This window comes from Mauremys mutica, chromosome 6, assembly GCF_020497125.1.
Source record: "Mauremys mutica isolate MM-2020 ecotype Southern chromosome 6, ASM2049712v1, whole genome shotgun sequence".
Classification (NCBI taxonomy): domain Eukaryota; kingdom Metazoa; phylum Chordata; order Testudines; family Geoemydidae; genus Mauremys; species Mauremys mutica.
Genome location: NC_059077.1, coordinates 97,435,671 through 97,449,693, shown reverse-complemented (window position 1 = coordinate 97,449,693; position 14,023 = coordinate 97,435,671). Strand labels below are relative to the sequence as shown.

At 38.5% G+C, this 14,023-nt stretch overlaps 1 long non-coding RNA gene across 2 annotated transcripts in view; it reads left to right on the top strand.

The window, feature by feature from the left end:
* The window catches only part of LOC123373353, a 291,422-nt gene extending 282,475 nt beyond the window's left edge, over window positions 1-8,947 (top strand). For both annotated transcript variants that reach the window (XR_006580681.1, XR_006580680.1), the window contains 2 exons: window positions 7,163-7,346; window positions 8,199-8,947. This is a non-coding gene — a long non-coding RNA (uncharacterized LOC123373353). The remainder of the gene's footprint in view (window positions 1-7,162; window positions 7,347-8,198) is intronic.
* Window positions 8,948-14,023: the final 5,076 nt, after the last annotated feature.

The following is a 14,023-nucleotide window of genomic DNA, read 5'->3' as shown; positions in this document are numbered from 1 at the left end:
AGATACCCATTATTTCAGTGAGCTTTGGGCCAGACCCTAGGGCTCTGATCCTTCAACTGATAATACAGTGGTGAATTGCTACATTCACACACACTCCAACCAATGCCAAAAGGACTGCATATGGTCACAGTATCTGCTCACATGCTATCCATGGTTGGCTTGGGGCCATATTTATTGATAACATGGTCATACTCTTGCGTAGCAAACATGTTGACTATTGTGCATTTAAAAATGCAGTAATAAAAATATGTATGTTCCTGGAAGAAAGGAGGTATGATTTAATTTTTCTGGAAAACACGTTACCAAAAAAAAAAAGATTTTTTTCTTTTAGTCAAATTCCTTTATCTTTACAATTGTTAGAAATGTGTGTGAAACCAGAATCCAGAGAAGAACTTAAATTCAAACCAGCTTGTTTGAATGTTTGCAGTCCAAACCAAAGCTCTAAAACAGTATAAATGCTTCATAATACTCAAGTGGTATTTCCAAAAGTATATCCAACTTGCTGCTATAAAAAAAAAAAGCTAGTGTTTTTCATACTGGCTGATTTGTGCCAAGTCTAAATATTTTAGCCAAAGAAGTGCTAGTACTCATCTTTCCTTTGAAATCATCTAGCTCCAAGGTTTTTTCAAAGGCTGTTTTTTGTTATGCAGCCCAGTAATCCACACACTCATCTCAGGAAAAAACAAATAAACAAACAACTCTGTTAACTCTCAAGTAATATGTATAAAAGGTTATAACATCTAGTGGTTATTCCAGAGCCACTTGGCTCTATTCTTCTCTCTGACAGTGAGTGAGTGTGTGACTTTTCAAAGCAAGTAGAAACAGATTCTGTTGTCATTTAAAGCAGTGGCAGAATGTCCATTGCCTTTAACACTAAAGAATTAGGCCCTCATTTTCTCTTCCTCAGTTTCCGCATCAGTAAAATAAGAGGAATACCTTCCTGATTATTCAGGGAATTTGACTTAAGAATCCAATGTTAGCAAATGCATTAAAATTCTTGAATGAAAGCCACTAAATACTGTAAGTGCATATTATATTGTTTTACTGAAATCTGGAACAAACTGGTATCCTCACTCCTCTCCATTACCAGATCAGCACCAACGTTCCTAACATTTCAACCTCTAACTCCCCACCCTTAGATCTGTAGAAACGATACTTCAACTGGCTGCCCCAGTTGGGTCATCTTGACTAGATTAGGATGTCACATCTTTCAGTGCATTTGAGATGTGCCTACAACTCCAAAGAGAGGGGTCAGATTTGATCTGAGTCTGTCAGGAACCCTGAAAAGAATGCTGTATCAATATTATACATCTGTAGCAGTGCACACTGGCTGAAATAAAGTTCTGATTTGCATACTCCTAGTGCAAAATCATTCCATTTTGTCAGGATGAGGGAAGCATCAGGAATGACAAATGCATGGGAAGAGGTGACTCATCCTCAAATAGTCAAGGTTACTTAATGTTGGGTTCTGTGATAACCCCCTCTCCATGACAGTAGGTCTTTATCATTGGGACCCAGTTCAGATTGTTTGTATTTAATGTAAGACAGTCTTTCTTTTCAGTATGTTCCTTGCATGAGACCCTATGACTGCATGTTCTGCTTTGGGTGGGCTGCTACTTAATTTTAAAGGAGTCTGTGTAAGAGCAAGAAAAGAACCATAAAGTATAGGTTTGCAGCCTTCCCTGTTATTAAACAAAACAATCTTTGACACTGGTGAAAAATGTCTCGTCTTGGACTTGTGTAACCAATGCCTTATCTCCCTTTTAATTGAAATTTATTTAGATTTAGTGGTTTTCTAGATAGTGTTTTGAAAGATATCTGAAGGGAAGTTAATTCTGACATGCACCATATACCTATCTACCATTTCCTTGGAAGATATAATGAAGGCCCACAAGAGTCTTCTTATAACTACATGTAGTAGCATAGTTGTGGACATTTTAGATATATTTTCTTTAAATCGGTCTAATAATGTATGGAACTATTACATTTTGATGAAAGAACCAAGATAGAATAAAGCTGCAACCCTCTCCCCCCCCCACACACACCACACATTCATGAATAGATCTCAGGTTTAATGGAGAAGTTGACATAGTTCTGGTCCCTTGCAATGCCCGAGCCTAACTCCATGCAGAGGGTCCCAAAAAGAAGGTGAACACACATCTCTGGGGTCATCGGTACTTTCTGATCATAATGTTTGCAAAATGTCCCAGGCCCTGGGAATATCTGTAAAGCTTAAAAAAACATTTATAATGTCTGTCATGTTTCCAAGTCTGCTGGTGGGAATACTTTGTTGGTTTTTTTCCCATTCTGCTGGAGCTGAACTACAAGCTATGGAGAAGATCTTGGATAATTAGAATTCTGTTATTCCTATTAATAACCTCATAAAACCTTAAATGATTTACTGATTTTAAAAAATTCTTACCAAAATTGCTAAGGCTAACTCTGATATTTTTGCAATTGCTTAGAACGAATCCTGGAATTATTTACAGGGAAATAAAAACAGATATAAATATTTTTAAATGAATTTAGATGAAATTAGAATTTAAAAGATATATGTGGTTAGAATATCAGATTGACATGATATGGATATTATTCCCTGTTTTAACTTTTTGTTTTCTTGCTTAACTGGAAGCAGATTTGTCAGTGGCATTTCTTTTTCCACAGTGACCTTTTTTAATTAGTGCAACTTTGTGTTTCTTAGTATACTTCATCACATTGTTTAGTGAAATGCATATGAGTATTTTTATTGTTTTGTGCACTTTTATATGTGGTTTTTATTTTTCCATACTTTTAATTTAGTAGGGCAGTACTTTTTTCCATTAAAAGATGGGTTTCATTACAAGGAATGTTGTTATGGAAATGTGTGCTTTAATTGTCACTCAATTTAAAAGAAATATTTGGGAAACCAATGCATCAAAGCAAAAGGGAATGATTGGTAGGTTTCCTTTTTAAAACAGATGAGCAAATCCATGTCAAGAAGGGCGGTCTCTGAGGCAAATAAAGCAATCAAATTATCTTACATGGGGATGCAGAATCTGTACAAATGACCTTGCTGCTCTATTTCCAGTCTTCCTGCCTTTTTTTTTTAAAGGCTACTTATTCTTTGCCTCTTGTTGGAAAGATGAGGCATGACTTGCCTCCAAAGCTGACCAGTTAAATGGGCTAATTCCATTTTTCTTCTTTCCTTATGTGCTGGGTACACAACACTAGATCACCCACACAGAAAAGTAGTAAATTCCCATTTGGAATCTACTTTTGGCTGGCACAGAGAACACTTCTTGGTTGCCGACTGAAATCCAACATAGGTCGTTGGTAAACAGAAACTAACTGATGGCTGTTTGTTCTATGTGAAGTGAGTTTGATGGTCTCAGTCCATTTCCTACTGAACAGCTCCTCTGCAAATATCACTAGCTTGCACCCTTTCAGAGAGACTCAGCCAAGACACCATGAACTTAACAGACATGGAGGCAGAACTGTCCCCTCATTCCAAGAGGTGGTGTCTCCAGCGGGCATTCACATAATCAATTTTCTTATAAATATCCAATGAGGATTTTGGCCAAGCCATCGATTGCATGCTATAGCTGCCCATAGATTTAAATGCACAGATGCACAATAGTGGAGCAATGAAGGAAGCTTGTATTGTCACTACACATGCTCAATTCTTCAGTAAAAAGTTATCTTTGGACTAGTGTCAGAGAGGGGGATGACTATATTAACCTGTTCATGCCCATGGAAATATTCTCTAGAGTTTAAAACGGTTAAACACTTGAAATCCTTTAAACCCTTTCCACTTGAGACAATCACAAGTAAATCACCAACTAAATTTTCTTGCTTATAATTTAAGGCCTTTGATCCTCCTATTTTGTGAGCATGAGGGCACCCTGGATGCACATGAGATCCTGTTAATGTCTGTAGATCACTTTGATGGTGCAGCACTCCACCCCCTGAAGTCACTTGCAAATCAAGTTCTAAATGCATACTGGTGACTCCCCTGCTGCTGGATTCTCTCACCCTGGCCTAAGTTAAAAATAAATCTGTTCTCCAGGCTGAGTCAAAATCTTCTTCTTTGTCATCTTTGGTAAAATGAAAATAATGAAAAATATACCTATTACATGACTGAAACAGAATGGAAACAGTATTATTGTACAGTTTTAGGATGATCCCATAGGAATTAAGTATATTCAGTTGCCTGTGATTTCTGACTCCTGGTCAAATCCCCTATCCTTGGCCAATGTCTAGTTTGTTCGACCTTTGTGGGCTAAAAGCCAGAGCTGCTAGGTCAATATACAAACTCATGGGTTCTTTAAGCTGAAGCTATCATTCTCTAGGCTAGTGTCTATTCCTTTTAGACTTGGAGTCTTATACTTTTATCCTTTTGGTGCCTGCCAGAGGCAGATGAGGCTGCAGGATACGCCTGGGCATCAGGGCCAGAGCCAGCTGGATTACAGAAACTGGACTGAATGGCTGTTCTAGCAGTCAGAGCTTTCCAACTAGTTTCTCTTCAACCTGCTAAATTACCACTGACTTATAGGCTAGCCAAGTAATTAGCACTTTGGCCCTGATAAAAGGCCTTGGTAAGAAAAGTGATGTCTGAGCCAAATAACTGGTATCTCCTATTGCTGACTTCCAATACATATATTATAGTACCTAGGATACTCCAGTTGTCTGGACCTCTGCTGTAGGTGTCTTCAGGTGCTGAGTCTCTTTTCACATCAGACTAGTGACTCTCTTTTGGGATAACTGTTTCAGAGAGCTGACCAAGGTCCTGACAATGCATATTGGGGTATATCTACACTGCAAATAAACACCAGTAGCTGACCCAAGCCAGCTTACTTGGGCTCGTGGGGCTCGGGCTAATGGGTTGTTTAATTTGCGTGGAGACATTTGGACTTGGGGTGGAGGCCGGGCTCTAGGACCCTGAGAGGTGGGATGGTCCCAGAGCCCAGGCTATAGCCTGAGCCCAAATGTCTACATGGTAATTAAACAGCCCCTCAGCCCAAGCCCAAGTCAGCCCAAGCCCAAGTCACCAATTTTTAATTGCAGTGTAGACATATTCTTGATGGCTGGAGTGTGTATGTGTAGGTGCCTCTACAGTTCTCCTTCCACCAATAAATGAAGTGTTCTCTGGATGAAGCATTTCCTTTAAGGAATATCATCCTTTAAAACAAAGAGTTATCTAGCTCTATCAGAGCAACTTTCTGAGCTAAGGTCCATCTCTTAGCAACAACATTATAATGAGACAAGCTCCATGTGTTGTTTCTGCCACTCACTTAGTGACTTATTGCCACTAAGACTTGGGTCATCAGGAACCTCTTCCCCTTTCCCTGGTGTGGGGGGTGTGAGGGATATTTTCCCATTGCCCCTGAAGGTTGCAATACGTTGGGTCTAAGCTGAAGCGCTCCACCTTGCTGAGACCAGCAATGAGGCAATGAAATTTTGCTCCCATTTTCTTTGTAAAATTAAGCTTTATGGGTCCTAATGACGCGTGTTTACAATAATTATATGAAATTTTAAAATTCAGTTACACACTATAGAGTTTTCAAGTTAAATTTGCATTTTTCTAAGTAGCCAAGATCTTTGTCAGTGTTTATTAATATAGAAATAGGTGTGCATGTGAGGGGTACAATGTGGTGTTTCTTTTAAAGTCAATTAAACAGGTCACCTAAATCCAAATCAAACCCCTGAAGGCTGCTCTAACTTGCATCCGTAGGGGCCATTGCAGATATTCAGAATCCCCAGGATATGGTTGGCTTTAAACACGTCCAATTCACAGCACTGTCTGGCCACTTCCTCTTCCAACCCACTCTCAGTATACCCCTGGAATGCCCCATGACATGGGACTGCTGTGGAGGCAGGAGGGGAGCTTTCTGGTTTGTATTTGCAAAGCGCTTTGTGTTCCTTGTGCAATGCTTCTATAGAAGTACAACTATTTCATTATTATTTTATTTTTGTTGCCATTCCGGAGATGGTATCTTCTGAAGAAAATGAATCCAACTTTTTCTTCTCTTCATTCAGCCATGAGGAGGGAAGGGGTAAATTAGAACTCCTAAAAGGAACAGTGGGTAGAATATTCTCTTAAAACTCAGACTGCCCTGACAAACAGGGACATCTGGCTACCTTATGCATAAGCAAGCACCTTTGCCCTGTTTGAAAGGCTGCAGATGTGAAATAAAAACTTAAGTGATCCTTCACATTTTTAGTCTTCCTCCTCTTTGTCCCTGCGGTCCCGTTGACTCCAAATTCCAGAACAACTCAGCTGATGCAATGGCGCACATTCTGCCATTAGTCATACAGAGCCAGAAAACATTTTGATGTCAACGAGATGTGTGTGTGTGTGCGCGCATGCACCTTTAGGGCAGTATTTGGCCCACTGTGGTTTCCTGAGTGCCCTATATTATTGTGTGTTCATCTGACACTATTAAAGGGCCTCTATCTGTCTTTGAAAGTACAGCCTTACCACCCGGATTTCAGAAGCACTAGCTTGAGGTTTCATAGCATGGAACTTGGGAATAGGAAGAAAAAATTAACATGTTCACCATGTGGTTCTTGTAGTATAACTGTTGTTCACACAAGTTGGGGGGGAGAATTTGCCAGTTTTGTAGGTTTTATACAGTCCACATGACACCGTAAACTATGTACCCACATGAGACGCCTCCATGACATGAAGAATTATACAGCTCACTGACTCATATTATACAGTGTGAAAGGAAGACAACAACTCAAACAAAGCTTTACATGAACCAAGAGAAAAATGCTCAGTTACAGGTACTGTTATCTGTAGACTTTATGCCATTTCTGGCTTGAGCATGAGGTTGGTATTTTAATGAGTCCTGCTTTGCAATCTGTCAAAATATGCTGTAGTGCCTGTGTACCGTATATAATTATCTTCTCTGGTTTAGCTTCACGGGCCAGGCCTTGGAAGAAGTTCAAATACATAGTTTTGTTTAATTAAAGAGTTTTAATTAGCTGATTGGCATAGTCATTCACTTATCATGTAACTGGTTTCCAGGATACTTTAAATGCACATTTCCTGCAAATGAAAGTGTGGATACCAGTACATTGAGGCAGATCTTGTCTTTTCTCTCTCTATGAAAACTTTAAAAAAAAGAAAATCTACAAATTTGCTTGTCTTTATCATCCTTTTCCTGGTCTCTGATTACAGATCAAAATGTTCAGATTGACCACAGCCTTTAGAAGACAACATTAGCTCAAGAGAGAGAGATGGTTTCCTTTATAGAATAATAAGGTGTGGTGAGAAGCCCATCTTATATTGGCACTCAGAGGACTATACTATCAGTGAAAGAAAATTGGGTATGGCATCTGATTAATAAACCCATGGATTTAAGGTAAGAAAGAGGGTACTGCCAATTTAAGACCACATTCTGCTACTTCTACTCAGCTTGGTTGAAGAGAGGTTGCACAGGACGTAAGGCTGAGCAGAATTTGGTTCATTGTCTATTTCAAGGGATTTATACTATTTTAAATTGTGGTTCTAATCTAGGGAGATTAGGGGATGTGGCCAATTTTTCTCTTCCTCAGAAGCCTCTCATTTTTACTAATCAGAATCCTTAGAAATGCTATTGCAATTGTCAACATGAACAGTCGCATGCCTCCTATTTCTTCCATAACTAGTAGTCAACAAACAAAACAAATAGCATAAATCTTTCATTAATTGTACACCCCACTTGGCATCCAGCTAAATTTTCAGTTGTTTAAGGTCAGATTCTTAACATTCTTAATAGCAGCCATAATTTGTGGTAGTGAGTGTGCTCCCAGAATCATGATCATGCACATTTCAAATAATATCTAACTACTGTTATGTGGTTGCTATCAATTACTTAGATATGTAAATTACATCAGATGCCCTTCACATAACTGTAGGTGCAAAATTACTCCCTCAATTACTTGAGCCTGCAAAATATTGCAGGAGCCAAAAAAGAAAGCAAGGTAATAGCCTATTCAAAATGAGGCATTTTTCTTGGAGCTGCTTGAAAAACGAGGTGGTAGTGGTGGGCGAAATTGTAAATATTCTCCCACTGTTTTCTGTTCAAACTTGTAATTCTGATGAAATTTTAATTGACACTTTAAAATTCTAAAAATGTTCTCCAATTCTAATTCTAATTGGAGTATATAATTGTCTTGCCATTTATTTTGTCCAGATCTTTTGAATTTTTTCCTTCTAATTCTTTCTGCTCTAGGAATAAAGTTCATCCCCGTGCAGAGGACCTTCGCAAATCATACATGTAATCTACTAGTCAATGTATGTTGTGTGTTCGCCTCTGTGCTTGATCCACAGAGAATATGGGTCAGGTACAGCTCTCAGTTTAACAGCCCAGATCTTCAGCTCAAAGTGTAGAGACTTGTACTCTCAGCGGTGGAGGGCCTTCCGGTGTTGGCTAAAATGGTGGCCATCACGTATACATCACTTTAAAATCTCATTCAAGCTCTGTGTTTATATTTATATTCTATTCCATTATTTCAAAGCCAGAATTAAAGACAATAATCTTTAGACTATATTATCAGATTGACAAGGGCAAGCAAAATTGTACCCAGAAAACAAATATATTTTTAAATGTGCAATTGAAGAGCATAGTACAAGAGAGGTTTTTTGCTGATGAACACCCTGATCCTTTCCCCATTGAAATGAAGAAAACTCTCACTGACTTCAGTGATGCAGAATCAAGCCCCGAGTGCATACCAAGGGCCTGATCCAAAGCCCGTTGAAGTCAAAAGAGTCTCCTGTAGACTTCAGTGGTCTTGAATCAGGCCCTGGTGCACCCAGTGGTACAGACAACATCAGTTTGTCATCTCATTCAGGCCTGTATCTAATTAACATGAATTTTCTTTCCTGTTTGTGCACTCATTTGCACTATGTAAACAACTTCAAATAACTGCTTTACCCTTTGTTCAAACAAACAATAGCCTTAGAAATCAAGAAGAAAATTAATAGCAGGTGAAAGATTAGGATTAATGATGCTGAGACAACATGGCTATTTAATCTGAAGTATGGGAATTTTTCCACTAATCTCCTTTAATTCCTCATAGATATTAATTATAGTTTGTCACTAGAACTCAGATATATTTGTTTCTCTGCAAGAGTTTAGGAACTAACTCTTTGCCTATGTATGAGTTAGTAGGAAAAGGCCTTTCTCACTTTTCATCATATGTACTGAAAGAATGTGAGAGAACATATGAGCTCACTGAGATTTATATAGGCAGCTTTGGCAGCTTTTTCATATTTACTTGGACTGTGAGAGATAAATTGAGTCTGGTTCTCTAACTCTAAGAATAAGTTATGTTATCAGAATACATATGTGTTGTGGATCAGACATGGATAAGGGGTTTCTATGATAGCTAAATTGGAGGATAGGTTACATTGTTCTGTACTGTTTTTGATTTTGGATTATTTCATTTGTTTCTTTGTGTTTTATGTATATCGTCACAGTTGGCTGTGGATTTTTGTAGCTCGCTTATTAACACTAGCATTTTAATACAAAAGAAACGCAAAAAAAAGACAAAAGAAAAAGAAATGTCTTCTAAATAAATTAACATAAAATATAGCCTTCAGAGCTCATCCAAAAGGCTGATCCTGTCTAAACAACATTTCTCTTGTAGACCCTCTTCTGCCATTCTGTCTATTAGGCATAGCAAATGCTAACTAAAAACAGTCCTGCCATAATAAATGTGCCATTCTAATCCTCACCCTTTAAAGAAACAGATGGACTTTTTGAACATCCTCTGAAGTTTAGAAAATTTGGTCTCTGTAAGACCAGTGGGGCAAGTGAGTCCCAGAACCAAGTATCTTTGGCTGAGAATACTTTATCACTCTAGTTCAAATCTAGGGATTGTTAACCAGAGCTCATCAGCTTTTTCTAACTGCCATGGTACACAGGACATAGGCTCTAGCTACGCGATGACACCTTGAGTTACACAGAGTTTTAGAGAGTAACATACAACTCACAATTTAGTTTCTAATCAATATAAATTTCAGTGAAGTATGTTCTAATCCCTAAATCATTAAACAACCTGTCTCTGTGTAATACAGAGTGAGGAAAGTTCAGGTCATAATCTGAAGACAAATTTGGAAATGGCTTTGGTATGTAATGTAAAATAGTCTTAAGATTCCCTATATCAGGGTATGGGACTCTTATCTCTTTCTTACATTCTGACCTTCTACCAAAGAAGTGCAGTAGTGCTGACCATAAATATTGCAGCATAGACAAGCTTTTCCAAACAGATCCTTCAGGTTAAAAATATACTACAGATGCAGCTGGAGTGCAAAGCTACCCAGAATCCGGGTGTTATGGAAAGGAATCAGTCTCCCCACTTGTTTACTTAGCCTTGGAAACACAGTTCAACAACCTGACAGCGAGAGAGACAGACTGAGACCTAAAAATGAGGATTTGCAGTCTGGGAGCTGCCTGTTTCCTCCTTCCTCTGCTCTCTGCCCTATACATGATGCATGATGCCCTACATGCAACATCAGAAACATGATGAAAACTGGGTTTGTTTTTTTCTTTTCCGGTGGCAGCTCATTTGGGGGAAATGTTTTATTTACTGCTTTGTACTAGCATAAAGGTCGCTAAAGCCTTTCAGAAGAGAGGCTTCTTTCTGTGTTAAGTGGGCCAGTAAATTAAAAAAACATAACAATCTGTTATATGCCACTTATAATAGCAAAACGTTTTTTGGTGTGCCCTTGATATGAAAGCCAAGCAAATACCCCATTTAAGTGTTTTAATCTTTTCACTTGCCCTCTTTTTCTTTCTGTCCCTCCTTGCCTCCAGAACTCTCTCCCGCCTTTCTCTGTCTCTCTTTCTCTCTCCCCCTTTTTGTTCCTGGAACATTCTGTTTCTTTTACGAGCTAACAAGTTTGATGTGGCCCTGTGTCTCCTTCCCTTCCAGGCTTGCAGCTGTTTTGGCAACAGAAGAAAAAAATCCCCATAACAAATCAAATAAAAGCCCATTCTGTGAAGAGGAATTGAAAACAGCAGGCCTCAAAGAGGACTGCACATGAGATGCCTTGTTCTGGCTTTCAACACAACTCAAATCAGAAACACATTACCATAATCTGAAACAGCCCACTGCTAACACAAGACAGATGGTGGGTAATAACCCATGCATCATTAATAAATAAATTCCAGCATTAAAGGCTTTACAAAGTATGACAACATTATCCGGGCAAAATTACTGCCTCTCTCCCACCCCCAACATTATTTCACTGTGTTGTGGGTCTTATTTTTTTTTAAGGGTCTGTGCTTTTGAAGGAAGTTAAATACAGCGCAAGTTTTAAACAGATCAAACCTAGCTCAGTGTACAAGACAGGTCTGAAACTCCAGAAGGAAAAAATAAAATCACTGCCAAAGTGCAATAGCTCCCATGTACTTTGACTGGATAAGCAAACGACAACTTATTGTATTGCACTCCACTGGCTGACATTGCCCTCTCTGGTACTCCACTGTTCTTATATTTCACTACACTTTTCAAGCAAGAATTTTGGCATCACGTTTGCCACAAAGCAGAAAGATATATGCATCTTTTCTCAGCTATCCTATTGCATACTATACCAGCTGTCTCTTTTATCCCTCCCCTTTCCCTCATCAGAGGCAATTGTGGCTAATAAAAGCCTTAACTTGAACAAATGGTGGAGAATATATGAAAAATGGACCCTCCACAATCTGCTTGTGGTTGACCATTCTGGATCTAGTAATTTTTTTGTGAGAGGGGAAAGAGGGGATAGGGATTGGATAACACATTATCAAATGTATAGCCACAAGATTTGGAACCAGACTGCCATCCCAAATCAATATGTTTCCAAAGCTTGAGGTGTTCAGTTCAGAATTCTGATTTGGGATCATTACAGAGACAGGCCTGAGTCACAATGTGTGGATATGTATCAGAACTTTACCAAAGTTCTGGAGTGGCAAATGGGTGGAGAGCTTATATCCACCATTCCAAACAATCTGTACTATGAGAGGTGGCTGGAATAGAATTGCAGCTTTCTCACGAGACTGAGAGATAGGTATAGCTCAGAGTTAAGCAGGGTGGAATGAAAGAATCTTATACAAAACCCTGGGTGCTGCAGTAACTGGTGCTGATGGTTTAGTAATGGCATGCTTTCTTCTCAGTCAGTACTCAACCAATGCCCCAGAATGATGTTTGGGTACCCATTGTTTCTGGATGTGATTTGACATGTTGGAAATAAGGTGTAAATCCAAGATCTGGCTCAGTTGTTGTCATTAAAGATACTGTGTCAGTTTTGCAAGAGTAGGAATGCTACACATGGTTCTTTGCCTTAGTTCTATTCTGAGTAATTGCACAATTGAATGCAAAATTCAACTGATTTTTTTTTAATTTCCTAAGCTAAACTGTTGCCTAGTGTTGTGTGTTGTTAAATTTTGGTTGCAGTTTTAATGGTGAGAGTTTAATGGCCCCTCCCCCTGCTAAACTATAGCTAACTAGATAAATACACTTTGTAAAAGATGTTGGTTTTCTTCTGGATGAAATGTTCTGTACGAATGGATGTCCCAGTTACTCAGAGCACTTGCACATCCTTTCTCTAGAGATTTGCAGGTAGTAGGGCCTCAATGGCCCAAACCATTGTTTTCCATCTGTGTTTGGCTAGATGGTTGTAAACATCTGTTTCAGATGTGGACATTACCATCCATGCCCATGGCCTTTGTGACCTACCATCTTGATTATTAGAATGTGCACCTCATGGGGCTGCTCTGAAAGATGACTAGAGAATTTACCTTGAACAGCACATGGCTGCATGCTTAATTAATGGGGTCAGCCTTAAGGAGCATCGCGCCTATTCCCAAAGTCTGCACTGGCATCTTCATTATTTCTAGTGGTAATTCAAATGGTTAATTTTTATCTGAAAAGCACCATGTTAAATAGACACCCAACTTTATGTGAACTCATGTAATGTTTAGCACCCTATTTCAATACAAGTAATTGTCTTTGATAAACATTAGAGGATGCTGTATTTTTATCTTGCATTCTGATCTAATTCCAGTTTAAAATCTAAACCATCTTAGTTTTTCTTTGGGAAAAGGTCCTCAAGGAAGGAAACCAGTGCAGACTGCTGAACATCAGTGTCATTTAAGTAACCTTTCTGTGATATTGTGTGCAGTAATTTAAGAAGAGTTTGTTGCGATTTGAATCACCATCACTGCATTGGCAGCTAACTTCCAAGAAAGAAACAAAGCCAAAGATATTTTATGAGACTATTAATGAGAAAAAATTGGACAGATTGGGTCAATAGCCTCCATCCAGATCTTTTGATTGACATGAAATCATAAAAAACCTTCCAAAGAAACCTTGTACCAATCAGATAGTGTTTAAAAATGGAAGCTTGGCAACTCTGTTGTATTAATTTCTTTACAACAAATGTCAGGCTGGTGTTACCTGAAAAGAACTGATTGCAAAACTGTGTTTTAAACAACAACAACAACAACAAAACAAGCCTGTGTCTCCCCAAATCTACCTAATAAGCAAATATTTTACAATATTTATTGAATAGATTCCAATTGCCTCATGTATCATAATTGCTGCTAATAAGTAAATGATAGTTTTGCGGCTGCTGTTGGGAGCTACATTCTAAATGTGTTGCTCTTGTTGCTGATATGTTAAAACAGGGAGAGAAAGGTTTTTTGTTTTAATTGCACCACAGCTTACATTTAATTGCCTGAAAACTTAGGATAAAAATCCATTGATAAAATCCTCAATAACTCTACATTTTAGATTTTTGAGTGTTTATTGCAAGAGAGTAACTATCTGTAGAAGAGTTTCACACTATCAGTTCTTCTTGCAGCTAGTACAGAATTCTTCTGCAGGAATTCTCCCTTCAGTTATTTTTATAACAATAAAATTGTTGCTTTCATGTTTCAACAACTCTCCTACATTATTCATAGGAAAATCCAATGGTGATATCATGACGGCCGAAAAAATTCCCCAAAGGCAATGCTGTAAAGCCCTGATCCAGCAAGACACTTAAGCATGTGCTTAACTTTAACATTTAATG